Source organism: Eleutherodactylus coqui, chromosome 8, assembly GCF_035609145.1.
Source record: "Eleutherodactylus coqui strain aEleCoq1 chromosome 8, aEleCoq1.hap1, whole genome shotgun sequence".
Taxonomy (NCBI): Eukaryota; Metazoa; Chordata; class Amphibia; order Anura; family Eleutherodactylidae; genus Eleutherodactylus; species Eleutherodactylus coqui.
In genome coordinates, this window is record NC_089844.1 from 26,728,183 (window position 1) to 26,745,985 (window position 17,803).

The following is a 17,803-nucleotide window of genomic DNA, read 5'->3' on the forward strand; positions in this document are numbered from 1 at the left end:
AATCAATGCTCGTGCCAAATTTTACGTTTCTATGTCACTGGAAAGTGAGAAAAATACATTCCGTACGTAAAATTTTGATGCTAATTCTTTTGCGCATAGAATCTAATAATCGAGTTGGGACCCATTAGCATTTCCTATTTATGACATAATCAATGCTCGTGCCAAATTTCAAGTTTCTATGTGAGAAAATTGGATTCCGTACGTAAAATTTGGACGCTAATTCTTTTGCGCATAGAATTGAATAATCGAGTTGGGACCCATCAGCTTTTCCTATTTATGACAATCAATGCTCGTGCCAAATTTCACGTTTCTATGACACTGGAAAGTGAGAAAAATACATTCCGTACGTAAAATTTTGACGCTAATTCTTTTGCGCATAGAATTGAATAATCGAGTTGGGACCCGTTACTTTTTCCTATTTAGGACTTATTCAATGCCCATGCCAAATTTTAAGCTTCTATGTGAGAAAATTGGATTCTGTACATAAAATTTGGACGCTAATTCTTTTGCGCATAGAATTGAATAATCGAGTTGTGACCCATTAGCTTTTCCTATTTATGACATAATCAATGCTCGTGCCAAATTTCAAGTTTCTATGTGAGAAAATTGGATTCCGTACGTAAAATTTGGACGCTAATTCTTTTGCACATAGAATTGAATAATCGAGTTGGGACCCATTAGCTTTTCCTATTTATGACATAATCAATGCTCGTGCCAAATTTCACGTTTCTATGACACTGGAAAGTGAGAAAAATACATTCCGTACGTAAAATTTTGACGCTAATTCTTTTGCGCATAGAATTGAATAATCGAGTTGGGACCTATTAGTTTTTCCTATTTAAGACATATTCAATGCCCGTGCCAAATTTTAAGTTTCTATGTGAGAAAATTGGATTCTGTACGTAAAATTTGGATGCTAATTCTTTTGCGCATAGAATTAAATAATCGAGTTGGGACCCATTAGCTTTTCCTATTTATGACAATCAATGCTCGTGCCAAATTTCAAGTTTCTATGTGAGAAAATTGGATTCCGTACGTAAAATTTGGACGCTAATTCTTTTGCACATAGAATTGAATAATCGAGTTGGGACCCATTAGCTTTTCCTATTTATGACATAATCAATGCTCGTGCCAAACTTCACGTTTCTATGACACTGGAAAGTGAAAAAAATACATTCCGTACGTAAAATTTTGACGCTAATTCTTTTGCGCATAGAATTGAATAATCGAGTTGGGGCCTGTTAGTTTTTCCTATTTAAGACATATTCAATGCCCGTGCCAAATTTTAAGTTTCTATGTGAGAAAATTGGATTCCGTACGTAAAATTTGGACGCTAATTCTTTTGCGCATAGAATTGAATAATCGAGTTGGGACCCATTAGCATTTCCTATTTATGACATAATCAATGCTCTTCCAAATTTCAAGTTTCTATGTGAGAAAACTGGATTCCGTACGTAAAATTTGGACGCTAATTCTTTTGCGCATAGAATTGAATAATCGAGTTGGGACCCATTAGCTTTTCCTATTTATGACATAATCAATGCTTGTGCCAAATTTCACGTTTCTATGACACTGGAAAGTGAGAAAAATACATTCCGTACGTAAAATTTTGACGCTAATTCTTTTGCGCATAGAATTGAATAATCGAGTTGGGACCCATTTGTCTTTAGTATTTTGGACATATTCAATGCCCGTGCCAAATTTTAAGTTTCTATGTGAGAAAATTGGATTCTGTACGTAAAATTTGGACGCTAATTCTTTTGCGCATAGAATTGAATAATCGAGTTGGGACCCATTAGCTTTTCCTATTTATGACATAATCAATGCTCGTGCCAAATTTCACGTTTCTATGACACTGGAAAGTGAAAAAAATACATTCCGTACGTAAAATTTTGACGCTAATTCTTTTGCGCATAGAATTGAATAATCGAGTTGGGACCCGTTAGTTTTTCCTATTTAGGACATATTCAATGCCTGTGCCAAATTTTAAGCTTTTATGTGAGAAAATTGGATTCTGTACGTAAAATTTGGACGCTAATTCTTTTGCGCATAGAATTGAATAATCGAGTTGGGACCCATTAGCTTTTCCTATTTATGACATAATCAATGCTCGTGCTAAATTTCAAGTTTCTATGTGAGAAAATTGGATTCCGTACGTAAAATTTGGACGCTAATTCTTTTGCACATAGAATTGAATAATCAAGTTGGGACCCATTAGCTTTTCCTATTTATGACACAATCAATGCCCGTGCCAAATTTTAAGTTTCTATGTGAGAAAATTACTTTCTGTACGTAAAACTTGGACGCTAATTCTTATGTGCCTACAATTAAATAACGGAGTTGGGACCCATTAGCTTTTCCTATTTATGACATAATGAATACTCGTGCCAAATTTCAAGTTTCTATGTGAGAAAATTGGATTCCGTACGTAAAATTTGGACGCTAATTCTTTTGCACATAGAATTGAATAATCGAGTTGGGACCCATTAGCTTTTCCTATTTATGACATAATGAATACTCGTGCCAAATTTCAAGTTTCTATGTGAGAAAATTGGATTCCGTACGTAAAATTTGGACGCTAATTCTTTTGCACATAGAATTGAATAATCGAGTTGGGACCCATTAGCTTTTCCTATTTATGACAATCAATGCTCGTGCCAAATTTCAAGTTTCTATGTGAGAAAATTGGATTCCGTACGTAAAATTTGGACGCTAATTCTTTTGCACATAGAATTGAATAATCGAGTTGGGACCCATTAGCTTTTCCTATTTATGACATAATCAATGCTCGTGCCAAACTTCACGTTTCTATGACACTGGAAAGTGAAAAAAATACATTCCGTACGTAAAATTTTGACGCTAATTCTTTTGCGCATAGAATTGAATAATCGAGTTGGGGCCTGTTAGTTTTTCCTATTTAAGACATATTCAATGCCCGTGCCAAATTTTAAGTTTCTATGTGAGAAAATTGGATTCCGTACGTAAAATTTGGACGCTAATTCTTTTGCGCATAGAATTGAATAATCGAGTTGGGACCCATTAGCATTTCCTATTTATGACATAATCAATGCTCTTCCAAATTTCAAGTTTCTATGTGAGAAAACTGGATTCCGTACGTAAAATTTGGACGCTAATTCTTTTGCGCATAGAATTGAATAATCGAGTTGGGACCCATTAGCTTTTCCTATTTATGACATAATCAATGCTTGTGCCAAATTTCACGTTTCTATGACACTGGAAAGTGAGAAAAATACATTCCGTACGTAAAATTTTGACGCTAATTCTTTTGCGCATAGAATTGAATAATCGAGTTGGGACCCATTTGTCTTTAGTATTTTGGACATATTCAATGCCCGTGCCAAATTTTAAGTTTCTATGTGAGAAAATTGGATTCTGTACGTAAAATTTGGACGCTAATTCTTTTGCGCATAGAATTGAATAATCGAGTTGGGACCCATTAGCTTTTCCTATTTATGACATAATCAATGCTCGTGCCAAATTTCACGTTTCTATGACACTGGAAAGTGAAAAAAATACATTCCGTACGTAAAATTTTGACGCTAATTCTTTTGCGCATAGAATTGAATAATCGAGTTGGGACCCGTTAGTTTTTCCTATTTAGGACATATTCAATGCCTGTGCCAAATTTTAAGCTTTTATGTGAGAAAATTGGATTCTGTACGTAAAATTTGGACGCTAATTCTTTTGCGCATAGAATTGAATAATCGAGTTGGGACCCATTAGCTTTTCCTATTTATGACATAATCAATGCTCGTGCTAAATTTCAAGTTTCTATGTGAGAAAATTGGATTCCGTACGTAAAATTTGGACGCTAATTCTTTTGCACATAGAATTGAATAATCAAGTTGGGACCCATTAGCTTTTCCTATTTATGACACAATCAATGCCCGTGCCAAATTTTAAGTTTCTATGTGAGAAAATTACTTTCTGTACGTAAAACTTGGACGCTAATTCTTATGTGCCTACAATTAAATAACGGAGTTGGGACCCATTAGCTTTTCCTATTTATGACATAATGAATACTCGTGCCAAATTTCAAGTTTCTATGTGAGAAAATTGGATTCCGTACGTAAAATTTGGACGCTAATTCTTTTGCACATAGAATTGAATAATCGAGTTGGGACCCATTAGCTTTTCCTATTTATGACATAATGAATACTCGTGCCAAATTTCAAGTTTCTATGTGAGAAAATTGGATTCCGTACGTAAAATTTGGACGCTAATTCTTTTGCACATAGAATTGAATAATCGAGTTGGGACCCATTAGCTTTTCCTATTTATGACATAATCAATGCTCGTGCCAAATTTCACGTTTCTATGACACTGGAAAGTGAAAAAAATACATTCCGTACGTAAAATTTTGACGCTAATTCTTTTGCGCATAGAATTAAATAATCGAGTTGTGACCCGTTAGTTTTTCCTATTTAGGACATATTCAATGCCCTTGCCAAATTTTAAGCTTCTATGTGAGAAAATTGGATTCTGTACGTAAAATTTGGACGCTAATTCTTTTGCGCATAGAATTGAATAATCGAGTTGGGACTCATTAGCTTTTCCTATTTATGACATAATCAATGCTCGTGCCAAATTTCAAGTTTCTATGTGAGAAAATTGGATTCCGTACGTAAAATTTGGACGCTAATTCTTTTGCACATAGAATTGAATAATCGAGTTGGGACCCATTAGCTTTTCCTATTTATGACATAATCAATGCTCGTGCCAAATTTCACGTTTCTATGACACTGGAAAGTGAGAAAAATACATTCCGTATGTAAAGTTTTGATGCTAATTCTTTTGCGCATAGAATTGAATAATCGAGTTGGGACCCATTAGCATTTCCTATTTATGACATAATCAATGCTCATGCCAAATTTCAAGTTTCTATGTGAGAAAACTGGATTCCGTACGTAAAATTTGGACGCTAATTTTTTTGCGCATAGAATTGAATAATAGAGTTGGGACCCATTAGCTTTTCCTATTTATGACATAATCAATGCTCGTGCCAAATTTTACGTTTCTATGACACTGGAAAGTGAGAAAAATGCATTCCGTACGTAAAATTTCGATGCTAATTCTTTTGTGCATAGAATTGAATAATCGAGTTGGGACCCATTAGCATTTCCTATTTATGACATAATCAATGCTCATGCCAAATTTCAAGTTTCTATGTGAGAAAATTGGATTCTGTACGTAAATTTGGACGCTAATTCTTTTGCGCATAAAATTGAATAATCGAGTTGAGACCCATTAGCTTTTCCTATTTATGACATAATCAATGCTCGTGCCAAATTTCAAGTTTCTATGTGAGAAAATTGGATTCCGTACGTAAAATTTGGACGCTAATTCTTTTGCACATAGAATTGAATAATCGAGTTGGGACCCATTAGCTTTTCCTATTTATGACATAATCAATGCTCGTGCCAAATTTCAAGTTTCTATGTGAGAAAATTGGATTCCATACGTAAAATTTGGACGCTAATTCTTTTGCACATACAATTGAATAATCGAGTTTGGACCTATTAGCTTTTCCTATTTATGACATAATCAATGCTCGTCCCAAATTTTACGTTTCTATGTCACTGGAAAGTGAGAAAAATACATTCCGTACGTAAAATTTTGACGCTAATTCTTTTGCACATAGAATTGAATAATCGAGTTGGGACCCATTAGCTTTTCCTATTTATGACATAATCAATGCTCGTGCCAAATTTCAAGTTTCTATGTGAGAAAATTGGATTCCGTACGTAAAATTTGGACGCTAATTCTTTTGCGCATAGAATTGAATAATCGAGTTGGGACCCATTAGCTTTTCCTATTTATGACAATCAATGCTCGTGCCAAATTTCACGTTTCTATGACACTGGAAAGTGAGAAAAAAACATTCCGTACGTAAATATTTGACGCTAATTCTTTTGCGCATAGAATTGAATAATCGAGTTGGGACCCGTTACTTTTTCCTATTTAGGACATATTCAATGCCCATGCCAAATTTTAAGCTTCTATGTGAGAAAATTGGATTCTGTACGTAAAATTTGGACGCTAATTCTTTTGCGCATAGAATTGAATAATCGAGTTGGGACCCATTAGCTTTTCCTATTTATGACATAATCAATGCTCGTGCCAAATTTCACGTTTCTATGACACTGGAAAGTGAAAAAAATACATTCCGTACGTAAAATTTTGACGCTAATTCTTTTGCGCATAGAATTGAATAATCGAGTTGGGACCCGTTAGTTTTTCCTATTTAGGACATATTCAATGCCTGTGCCAAATTTTAAGCTTTTATGTGAGAAAATTGGATTCTGTACGTAAAATTTGGACGCTAATTCTTTTGCGCATAGAATTGAATAATCGAGTTGGGACCCATTAGCTTTTCCTATTTATGACATAATCAATGCTCGTGCTAAATTTCAAGTTTCTATGTGAGAAAATTGGATTCCATACGTAAAATTTGGACGCTAATTCTTTTGCACATACAATTGAATAATCGAGTTTGGACCTATTAGCTTTTCCTATTTATGACATAATCAATGCTCATGCCAAATTTCACGTTTCTATGACACTGGAAAGTGAGAAAAATACATTCCGTACGTAAAATTTTGACGCTAATTCTTTTGCACATAGAATTGAATAATCGAGTTGGGACCCATTAGCTTTTCCTATTTATGACATAATCAATGCTCGTGCCAAATTTCAAGTTTCTATGTGAGAAAATTGAATTCCGTACGTAAAATTTGGACGCTAATTCTTTTGCGCATAGAATCTAATAATCGAGTTGGGACCCATTAGCATTTCCTATTTATGACATAATCAATGCTCGTGCCAAATTTCAAGTTTCTATGTGAGAAAATTGGATTCCGTACGTAAAATTTGGACGCTAATTCTTTTGCGCATAGAATTGAATAATCGAGTTGGGACCCATTAGCTTTTCCTATTTATGACAATCAATGCTCGTGCCAAATTTCACGTTTCTATGACACTGGAAAGTGAGAAAAATACATTCCGTACGTAAAATTTTGACGCTAATTCTTTTGCGCATAGAATTGAATAATCGAGTTGCGACCCGTTACTTTTTCCTATTTAGGACATATTCAATGCCCGTGCCAAATTTTAAGTTTCTATGTGAGAAAATTGGATTCTGTACGTAAAATTTGGACGCTAATTCTTTTGCGCATAGAATTAAATAATCGAGTTGGGACCCATTAGCTTTTCCTATTTATGACAATCAATGCTCGTGCCAAATTTCAAGTTTAATGTGAGAAAATTGGATTCCGTACGTCAAATTTGGACGCTAATTCTTTTGCACATAGAATTGAATAATCGAGTTGGGACCCATTAGCTTTTCCTATTTATGACATAATCAATGCTCGTGCCAAATTTCACGTTTCTATGACACTGGAAAGTGAGAAAAATACATTCCGTACGTAAAATTTTGACGCTAATTCTTTTGCGCATAGAATTGAATAATCGAGTTGGGACCTATTAGTTTTTCCTATTTAAGACATATTCAATGCCCGTGCCAAATTTTAAGTTTCTATGTGAGAAAATTGGATTCTGTACGTAAAATTTGGATGCTAATTCTTTTGCGCATAGAATTAAATAATCGAGTTGGGACCCATTAGCTTTTCCTATTTATGACAATCAATGCTCGTGCCAAATTTCAAGTTTCTATGTGAGAAAATTGGATTCCGTACGTAAAATTTGGACGCTAATTCTTTTGCACATAGAATTGAATAATCGAGTTGGGACCCATTAGCTTTTCCTATTTATAACATAATCAATGCTCGAGCCAAACTTCACGTTTCTATGACACTGGAAAGTGAAAAAAATACATTCCGTACGTAAAATTTTGACGCTAATTCTTTTGCGCATAGAATTGAATAATCGAGTTGGGGCCTGTAAGTTTTTCCTATTTAAGACATATTCAATGCCCGTGCCAAATTTTAAGTTTCTATGTGAGAAAATTGGATTCCGTACGTAAAATTTGGACGCTAATTCTTTTGCGCATAGAATTGAATAATCGAGTTGGGACCCATTAGCATTTCCTATTTATGACATAATCAATGCTCTTCCAAATTTCAAGTTTCTATGTGAGAAAACTGGATTCCGTACGTAAAATTTGGACGCTAATTCTTTTGCGCATAGAATTGAATAATCGAGTTGGGACCCATTAGCTTTTCCTATTTATGACATAATCAATGCTTGTGCCAAATTTCACGTTTCTATGACACTGGAAAGTGAGAAAAATACATTCCGTACGTAAAATTTTGACGCTAATTCTTTTGCGCATAGAATTGAATAATCGAGTTGGGACCCATTAGTCTTTCGTATTTTGGACATATTCAATGCCCGTGCCAAATTTTAAGTTTCTATGTGAGAAAATTGGATTCTGTACGTAAAATTTGGACGCTAATTCTTTTGCGCATAGAATTGAATAATCGAGTTGGGACCCATTAGCTTTTCCTATTTATGACATAATCAATGCTCGTGCCAAATTTCACGTTTCTATGACACTGGAAAGTGAAAAAAATACATTCCGTACGTAAAATTTTGACGCTAATTCTTTTGCGCATAGAATTGAATAATCGAGTTGGGACCCGTTAGTTTTTCCTATTTAGGACATATTCAATGCCTGTGCCAAATTTTAAGCTTTTATGTGAGAAAATTGGATTCCATACGTAAAATTTGGACGCTAATTCTTTTGCACATACAATTGAATAATCGAGTTTGGACCTATTAGCTTTTCCTATTTATGACATAATCAATGCTCGTCCCAAATTTTACGTTTCTATGTCACTGGAAAGTGAGAAAAATACATTCCGTACGTAAAATTTTGACGCTAATTCTTTTGCATATAGAATTGAATAATCGAGTTGGGACCCATTAGCTTTTCCTATTTATGACATAATCAATGCTCGTGCCAAATTTTACGTTTCTATGTCACTGGAAAGTGAGAAAAATACATTCCGTACGTAAAATTTTGATGCTAATTCTTTTGCGCATAGAATCTAATAATCGAGTTGGGACCCATTAGCATTTCCTATTTATGACATAATCAATGCTCGTGCCAAATTTCAAGTTTCTATGTGAGAAAATTGGATTCCGTACGTAAAATTTGGACGCTAATTCTTTTGCGCATAGAATTGAATAATCGAGTTGGGACCCATTAGCTTTTCCTATTTATGACAATCAATGCTCGTGCCAAATTTCACGTTTCTATGACACTGGAAAGTGAGAAAAAAACATTCCGTACGTAAATATTTGACGCTAATTCTTTTGCGCATAGAATTGAATAATCGAGTTGGGACCCGTTACTTTTTCCTATTTAGGACATATTCAATGCCCATGCCAAATTTTAAGCTTCTATGTGAGAAAATTGGATTCTGAACGTAAAATTTGGACGCTAATTCTTTTGCGCATAGAATTGAATAATCGAGTTGGGACCCATTAGCTTTTCCTATTTATGACATAATCAATGCTCGTGCCAAATTTCACGTTTCTATGACACTGGAAAGTGAAAAAAATACATTCCGTACGTAAAATTTTGACGCTAATTCTTTTGCGCATAGAATTGAATAATCGAGTTGGGACCCGTTAGTTTTTCCTATTTAGGACATATTCAATGCCTGTGCCAAATTTTAAGCTTTTATGTGAGAAAATTGGATTCTGTACGTAAAATTTGGACGCTAATTCTTTTGCGCATAGAATTGAATAATCGAGTTGGGACCCATTAGCTTTTCCTATTTATGACATAATCAATGCTCGTGCTAAATTTCAAGTTTCTATGTGAGAAAATTGGATTCCATACGTAAAATTTGGACGCTAATTCTTTTGCACATACAATTGAATAATCGAGTTTGGACCTATTAGCTTTTCCTATTTATGACATAATCAATGCTCATGCCAAATTTCACGTTTCTATGACACTGGAAAGTGAGAAAAATACATTCCGTACGTAAAATTTTGACGCTAATTCTTTTGCACATAGAATTGAATAATCGAGTTGGGACCCATTAGCTTTTCCTATTTATGACATAATCAATGCTCGTGCCAAATTTCAAGTTTCTATGTGAGAAAATTGAATTCCGTACGTAAAATTTGGACGCTAATTCTTTTGCGCATAGAATCTAATAATCGAGTTGGGACCCATTAGCTTTTCCTATTTATGACAATCAATGCTCGTGCCAAATTTCAAGTTTCTATGTGAGAAAATTGGATTCCGTAAGTCAAATTTGGACGCTAATTCTTTTGCACATAGAATTGAATAATCGAGTTGGGACCCATTAGCTTTTCCTATTTATGACATAATCAATGCTCGTGCCAAATTTCACGTTTCTATGACACTGGAAAGTGAGAAAAATACATTCCGTACGTAAAATTTTGACGCTAATTCTTTTGCGCATAGAATTGAATAATCGAGTTGGGACCTATTAGTTTTTCCTATTTAAGACATATTCAATGCCCGTGCCAAATTTTAAGTTTCTATGTGAGAAAATTGGATTCTGTACGTAAAATTTGGATGCTAATTCTTTTGCGCATAGAATTAAATAATCGAGTTGGGACCCATTAGCTTTTCCTATTTATGACAATCAATGCTCGTGCCAAATTTCAAGTTTCTATGTGAGAAAATTGGATTCCGTACGTAAAATTTGGACGCTAATTCTTTTGCACATAGAATTGAATAATCGAGTTGGGACCCATTAGCTTTTCCTATTTATAACATAATCAATGCTCGAGCCAAACTTCACGTTTCTATGACACTGGAAAGTGAAAAAAATACATTCCGTACGTAAAATTTTGACGCTAATTCTTTTGCGCATAGAATTGAATAATCGAGTTGGGGCCTGTTAGTTTTTCCTATTTAAGACATATTCAATGCCCGTGCCAAATTTTAAGTTTCTATGTGAGAAAATTGGATTCCGTACGTAAAATTTGGACGCTAATTCTTTTGCGCATAGAATTGAATAATCGAGTTGGGACCCATTAGCATTTCCTATTTATGACATAATCAATGCTCTTCCAAATTTCAAGTTTCTATGTGAGAAAACTGGATTCCGTACGTAAAATTTGGACGCTAAGTCTTTTGCGCATAGAATTGAATAATCGAGTTGGGACCCATTAGCTTTTCCTATTTATGACATAATCAATGCTTGTGCCAAATTTCACGTTTCTATGACACTGGAAAGTGAGAAAAATACATTCCGTACGTAAAATTTTGACGCTAATTCTTTTGCGCATAGAATTGAATAATCGAGTTGGGACCCATTAGCTTTTCCTATTTATGACATAATCAATGCTCGTGCCAAATTTCACGTTTCTATGACACTGGAAAGTGAAAAAAATACATTCCGTACGTAAAATTTTGACGCTAATTCTTTTGCGCATAGAATTGAATAATCGAGTTGGGACCCGTTAGTTTTTCCTATTTAGGACATATTCAATGCCTGTGCCAAATTTTAAGCTTTTATGTGAGAAAATTGGATTCTGTACGTAAAATTTGGACGCTAATTCTTTTGCGCATAGAATTGAATAATCGAGTTGGGACCCATTAGCTTTTCCTATTTATGACATAATCAATGCTCGTGCTAAATTTCAAGTTTCTATGTGAGAAAATTGGATTCCATACGTAAAATTTGGACGCTAATTCTTTTGCACATACAATTGAATAATCGAGTTTGGACCTATTAGCTTTTCCTATTTATGACATAATCAATGCTCATGCCAAATTTCACGTTTCTATGACACTGGAAAGTGAGAAAAATACATTCCGTACGTAAAATTTTGACGCTAATTCTTTTGCACATAGAATTGAATAATCGAGTTGGGACCCATTAGCTTTTCCTATTTATGACATAATCAATGCTCGTGCCAAATTTCAAGTTTCTATGTGAGAAAATTGAATTCCGTACGTAAAATTTGGACGCTAATTCTTTTGCGCATAGAATCTAATAATCGAGTTGGGACCCATTAGCATTTCCTATTTATGACATAATCAATGCTCGTGCCAAATTTCAAGTTTCTATGTGAGAAAATTGGATTCCGTACGTAAAATTTGGACGCTAATTCTTTTGCGCATAGAATTGAATAATCGAGTTGGGACCCATTAGCTTTTCCTATTTATGACAATCAATGCTCGTGCCAAATTTCACGTTTCTATGACACTGGAAAGTGAGAAAAATACATTCCGTACGTAAAATTTTGACGCTAATTCTTTTGCGCATAGAATTGAATAATCGAGTTGCGACCCGTTACTTTTTCCTATTTAGGACATATTCAATGCCCATGCCAAATTTTAAGCTTCTATGTGAGAAAATTGGATTCTGTACATAAAATTTGGACGCTAATTCTTTTGCGCATAGAATTGAATAATCGAGTTGTGACCCATTAGCTTTTCCTATTTATGACATAATCAATGCTCGTGCCAAATTTCAAGTTTCTATGTGAGAAAATTGGATTCCGTACGTAAAATTTGGACGCTAATTCTTTTGCACATACAATTGAATAATCGAGTTTGGACCCATTAGCTTTTCCTATTTATGACATAATCAATGCTCATGCCAAATTTCACATTTCTATGACACTGGAAAGTGAGAAAAATACATTCTGTACGTAAAATTTTGACGCTAATTCTTTTGCGCATAGAATTGAATAATCGAGTTGGGACCTGTTAGTTTTTCCTATGTAAGACATATTCAATGCCCGTGCCAAATTTTAAGTTTCTATGTGAGAAAATTGGATTCTGTACGTAAAATTTGGATGCTAATTCTTTTGCGCATAGAATTAAATAATCGAGTTGGGACCCATTAGCTTTTCCTATTTATGACAATCAATGCTCGTGCCAAATTTCAAGTTTCTATGTGAGAAAATTGGATTCCGTACGTAAAATTTGGACGCTAATTCTTTTGCACATAGAATTGAATAATCTAGTTGGGACCCATTAGCTTTTCCTATTTATGACATAATCAATGCTCGTGCCAAACTTCACGTTTCTATGACACTGGAAAGTGAGAAAAATACATTCCGTACGTAAAATTTTGATGCTAATTCTTTTGCGCATAGAATTGAATAATCGAGTTGGGGCCTGTTAGTTTTTCCTATTTAAGACATATTCAATGCCCGTGCCAAATTTTAAGTTTCTATGTGAGAAAATTGGATTCCGTACGTAAAATTTGGACGCTAATTCTTTTGCGCATAGAATTGAATAATCGAGTTGGGACCCATTAGCATTTCCTATTTATGACATAATCAATGCTCTTCCAAATTTCAAGTTTCTATGTGAGAAAACTGGATTCCGTACGTAAAATTTGGACGCTAATTCTTTTGCGCATAGAATTGAATAATCGAGTTGGGACCCATTAGCTTTTCCTATTTATGACATAATCAATGCTTGTGCCAAATTTCACGTTTCTATGACACTGGAAAGTGAGAAAAATACATTCCGTACGTAAAATTTTGACGCTAATTCTTTTGCGCATAGAATTGAATAATCGAGTTGGGACCCATTAGTCTTTAGTATTTTGGACATATTCAATGCCCGTGCCAAATTTTAAGTTTCTATGTGAGAAAATTGGATTCTGTACGTAAAATTTGGACGCTAATTCTTTTGCGCATAGAATTGAATAATCGAGTTGGGACCCATTAGCTTTTCCTATTTATGACATAATCAATGCTCGTGCCAAATTTCACGTTTCTATGACACTGGAAAGTGAAAAAAATACATTCCGTACGTAAAATTTTGACGCTAATTCTTTTGCGCATAGAATTGAATAATCGAGTTGGGACCCGTTAGTTTTTCCTATTTAGGACATATTCAATGCCTGTGCCAAATTTTAAGCTTTTATGTGAGAAAATTGGATTCTGTACGTAAAATTTGGACGCTAATTCTTTTGCGCATAGAATTGAATAATCGAGTTGGGACCCATTAGCTTTTCCTATTTATGACATAATCAATGCTCGTGCTAAATTTCAAGTTTCTATGTGAGAAAATTGGATTCCGTACGTAAAATTTGGACGCTAATTCTTTTGCACATAGAATTGAATAATCAAGTTGGGACCCATTAGCTTTTCCTATTTATGACACAATCAATGCCCGTGCCAAATTTTAAGTTTCTATGTGAGAAAATTACTTTCTGTACGTAAAACTTGGACGCTAATTCTTATGTGCCTACAATTAAATAACGGAGTTGGGACCCATTAGCTTTTCCTATTTATGACATAATGAATACTCGTGCCAAATTTCAAGTTTCTATGTGAGAAAATTGGATTCCGTACGTAAAATTTGGACGCTAATTCTTTTGCACATAGAATTGAATAATCGAGTTGGGACCCATTAGCTTTTCCTATTTATGACATAATGAATACTCGTGCCAAATTTCAAGTTTCTATGTGAGAAAATTGGATTCCGTACGTAAAATTTGGACGCTAATTCTTTTGCACATAGAATTGAATAATCGAGTTGGGACCCATTAGCTTTTCCTATTTATGACATAATCAATGCTCGTGCCAAATTTCACGTTTCTATGACACTGGAAAGTGAAAAAAATACATTCCGTACGTAAAATTTTGACGCTAATTCTTTTGCGCATAGAATTAAATAATCGAGTTGTGACCCGTTAGTTTTTCCTATTTAGGACATATTCAATGCCCTTGCCAAATTTTAAGCTTCTATGTGAGAAAATTGGATTCTGTACGTAAAATTTGGACGCTAATTCTTTTGCGCATAGAATTGAATAATCGAGTTGGGACTCATTAGCTTTTCCTATTTATGACATAATCAATGCTCGTGCCAAATTTCAAGTTTCTATGTGAGAAAATTGGATTCCGTACGTAAAATTTGGACGCTAATTCTTTTGCACATAGAATTGAATAATCGAGTTGGGACCCATTAGCTTTTCCTATTTATGACATAATCAATGCTCGTGCCAAATTTCACGTTTCTATGACACTGGAAAGTGAGAAAAATACATTCCGTATGTAAAATTTTGATGCTAATTCTTTTGCGCATAGAATTGAATAATCGAGTTGGGACCCATTAGCATTTCCTATTTATGACATAATCAATGCTCATGCCAAATTTCAAGTTTCTATGTGAGAAAACTGGATTCCGTACGTAAAATTTGGACGCTAATTTTTTTGCGCATAGAATTGAATAATAGAGTTGGGACCCATTAGCTTTTCCTATTTATGACATAATCAATGCTCGTGCCAAATTTTACGTTTCTATGACACTGGAAAGTGAGAAAAATGCATTCCGTACGTAAAATTTCGATGCTAATTCTTTTGTGCATAGAATTGAATAATCGAGTTGGGACCCATTAGCATTTCCTATTTATGACATAATCAATGCTCATGCCAAATTTCAAGTTTCTATGTGAGAAAATTGGATTCTGTACGTAAATTTGGACGCTAATTCTTTTGCGCATAAAATTGAATAATCGAGTTGAGACCCATTAGCTTTTCCTATTTATGACATAATCAATGCTCGTGCCAAATTTCAAGTTTCTATGTGAGAAAATTGGATTCCGTACGTAAAATTTGGACGCTAATTCTTTTGCACATAGAATTGAATAATCGAGTTGGGACCCATTAGCTTTTCCTATTTATGACATAATCAATGCTCGTGCCAAATTTCAAGTTTCTATGTGAGAAAATTGGATTCCATACGTAAAATTTGGACGCTAATTCTTTTGCACATACAATTGAATAATCGAGTTTGGACCTATTAGCTTTTCCTATTTATGACATAATCAATGCTCGTCCCAAATTTTACGTTTCTATGTCACTGGAAAGTGAGAAAAATACATTCCGTACGTAAAATTTTGACGCTAATTCTTTTGCACATAGAATTGAATAATCGAGTTGGGACCCATTAGCTTTTCCTATTTATGACATAATCAATGCTCGTGCCAAATTTTACGTTTCTATGTCACTGGAAAGTGAGAAAAATACATTCCGTACGTAAAATTTTGATGCTAATTCTTTTGCGCATAGAATCTAATAATCGAGTTGGGACCCATTAGCATTTCCTATTTATGACATAATCAATGCTCGTGCCAAATTTCAAGTTTCTATGTGAGAAAATTGGATTCCGTACGTAAAATTTGGACGCTAATTCTTTTGCGCATAGAATTGAATAATCGAGTTGGGACCCATTAGCTTTTCCTATTTATGACAATCAATGCTCGTGCCAAATTTCACGTTTCTATGACACTGGAAAGTGAGAAAAAAACATTCCGTACGTAAATATTTGACGCTAATTCTTTTGCGCATAGAATTGAATAATCGAGTTGGGACCCGTTACTTTTTCCTATTTAGGACATATTCAATGCCCATGCCAAATTTTAAGCTTCTATGTGAGAAAATTGGATTCTGTACGTAAAATTTGGACGCTAATTCTTTTGCGCATAGAATTGAATAATCGAGTTGGGACCCATTAGCTTTTCCTATTTATGACATAATCAATGCTCGTGCCAAATTTCACGTTTCTATGACACTGGAAAGTGAAAAAAATACATTCCGTACGTAAAATTTTGACGCTAATTCTTTTGCGCATAGAATTGAATAATCGAGTTGGGACCCGTTAGTTTTTCCTATTTAGGACATATTCAATGCCTGTGCCAAATTTTAAGCTTTTATGTGAGAAAATTGGATTCTGTACGTAAAATTTGGACGCTAATTCTTTTGCGCATAGAATTGAATAATCGAGTTGGGACCCATTAGCTTTTCCTATTTATGACATAATCAATGCTCGTGCTAAATTTCAAGTTTCTATGTGAGAAAATTGGATTCCATACGTAAAATTTGGACGCTAATTCTTTTGCACATACAATTGAATAATCGAGTTTGGACCTATTAGCTTTTCCTATTTATGACATAATCAATGCTCATGCCAAATTTCACGTTTCTATGACACTGGAAAGTGAGAAAAATACATTCCGTACGTAAAATTTTGACGCTAATTCTTTTGCACATAGAATTGAATAATCGAGTTGGGACCCACTAGCTTTTCCTATTTATGACATAATCAATGCTCGTGCCAAATTTCAAGTTTCTATGTGAGAAAATTGAATTCCGTACGTAAAATTTGGACGCTAATTCTTTTGCGCATAGAATCTAATAATCGAGTTGGGACCCATTAGCATTTCCTATTTATGACATAATCAATGCTCGTGCCAAATTTCAAGTTTCTATGTGAGAAAATTGGATTCCGTACGTAAAATTTGGACGCTAATTCTTTTGCGCATAGAATTGAATAATCGAGTTGGGACCCATTAGCTTTTCCTATTTATGACAATCAATGCTCGTGCCAAATTTCACGTTTCTATGACACTGGAAAGTGAGAAAAATACATTCCGTACGTAAAATTTTGACGCTAATTCTTTTGCGCATAGAATTGAATAATCGAGTTGCGACCCGTTACTTTTTCCTATTTAGGACATATTCAATGCCCATGCCAAATTTTAAGCTTCTATGTGAGAAAATTGGATTCTGTACATAAAATTTGGACGCTAATTCTTTTGCGCATAGAATTGAATAATCGAGTTGTGACCCATTAGCTTTTCCTATTTATGACATAATCAATGCTCGTGCCAAATTTCAAGTTTCTATGTGAGAAAATTGGATTCCGTACGTAAAATTTGGACGCTAATTCTTTTGCACATACAATTGAATAATCGAGTTTGGACCCATTAGCTTTTCCTATTTATGACATAATCAATGCTCATGCCAAATTTCACATTTCTATGACACTGGAAAGTGAGAAAAATACATTCTGTACGTAAAA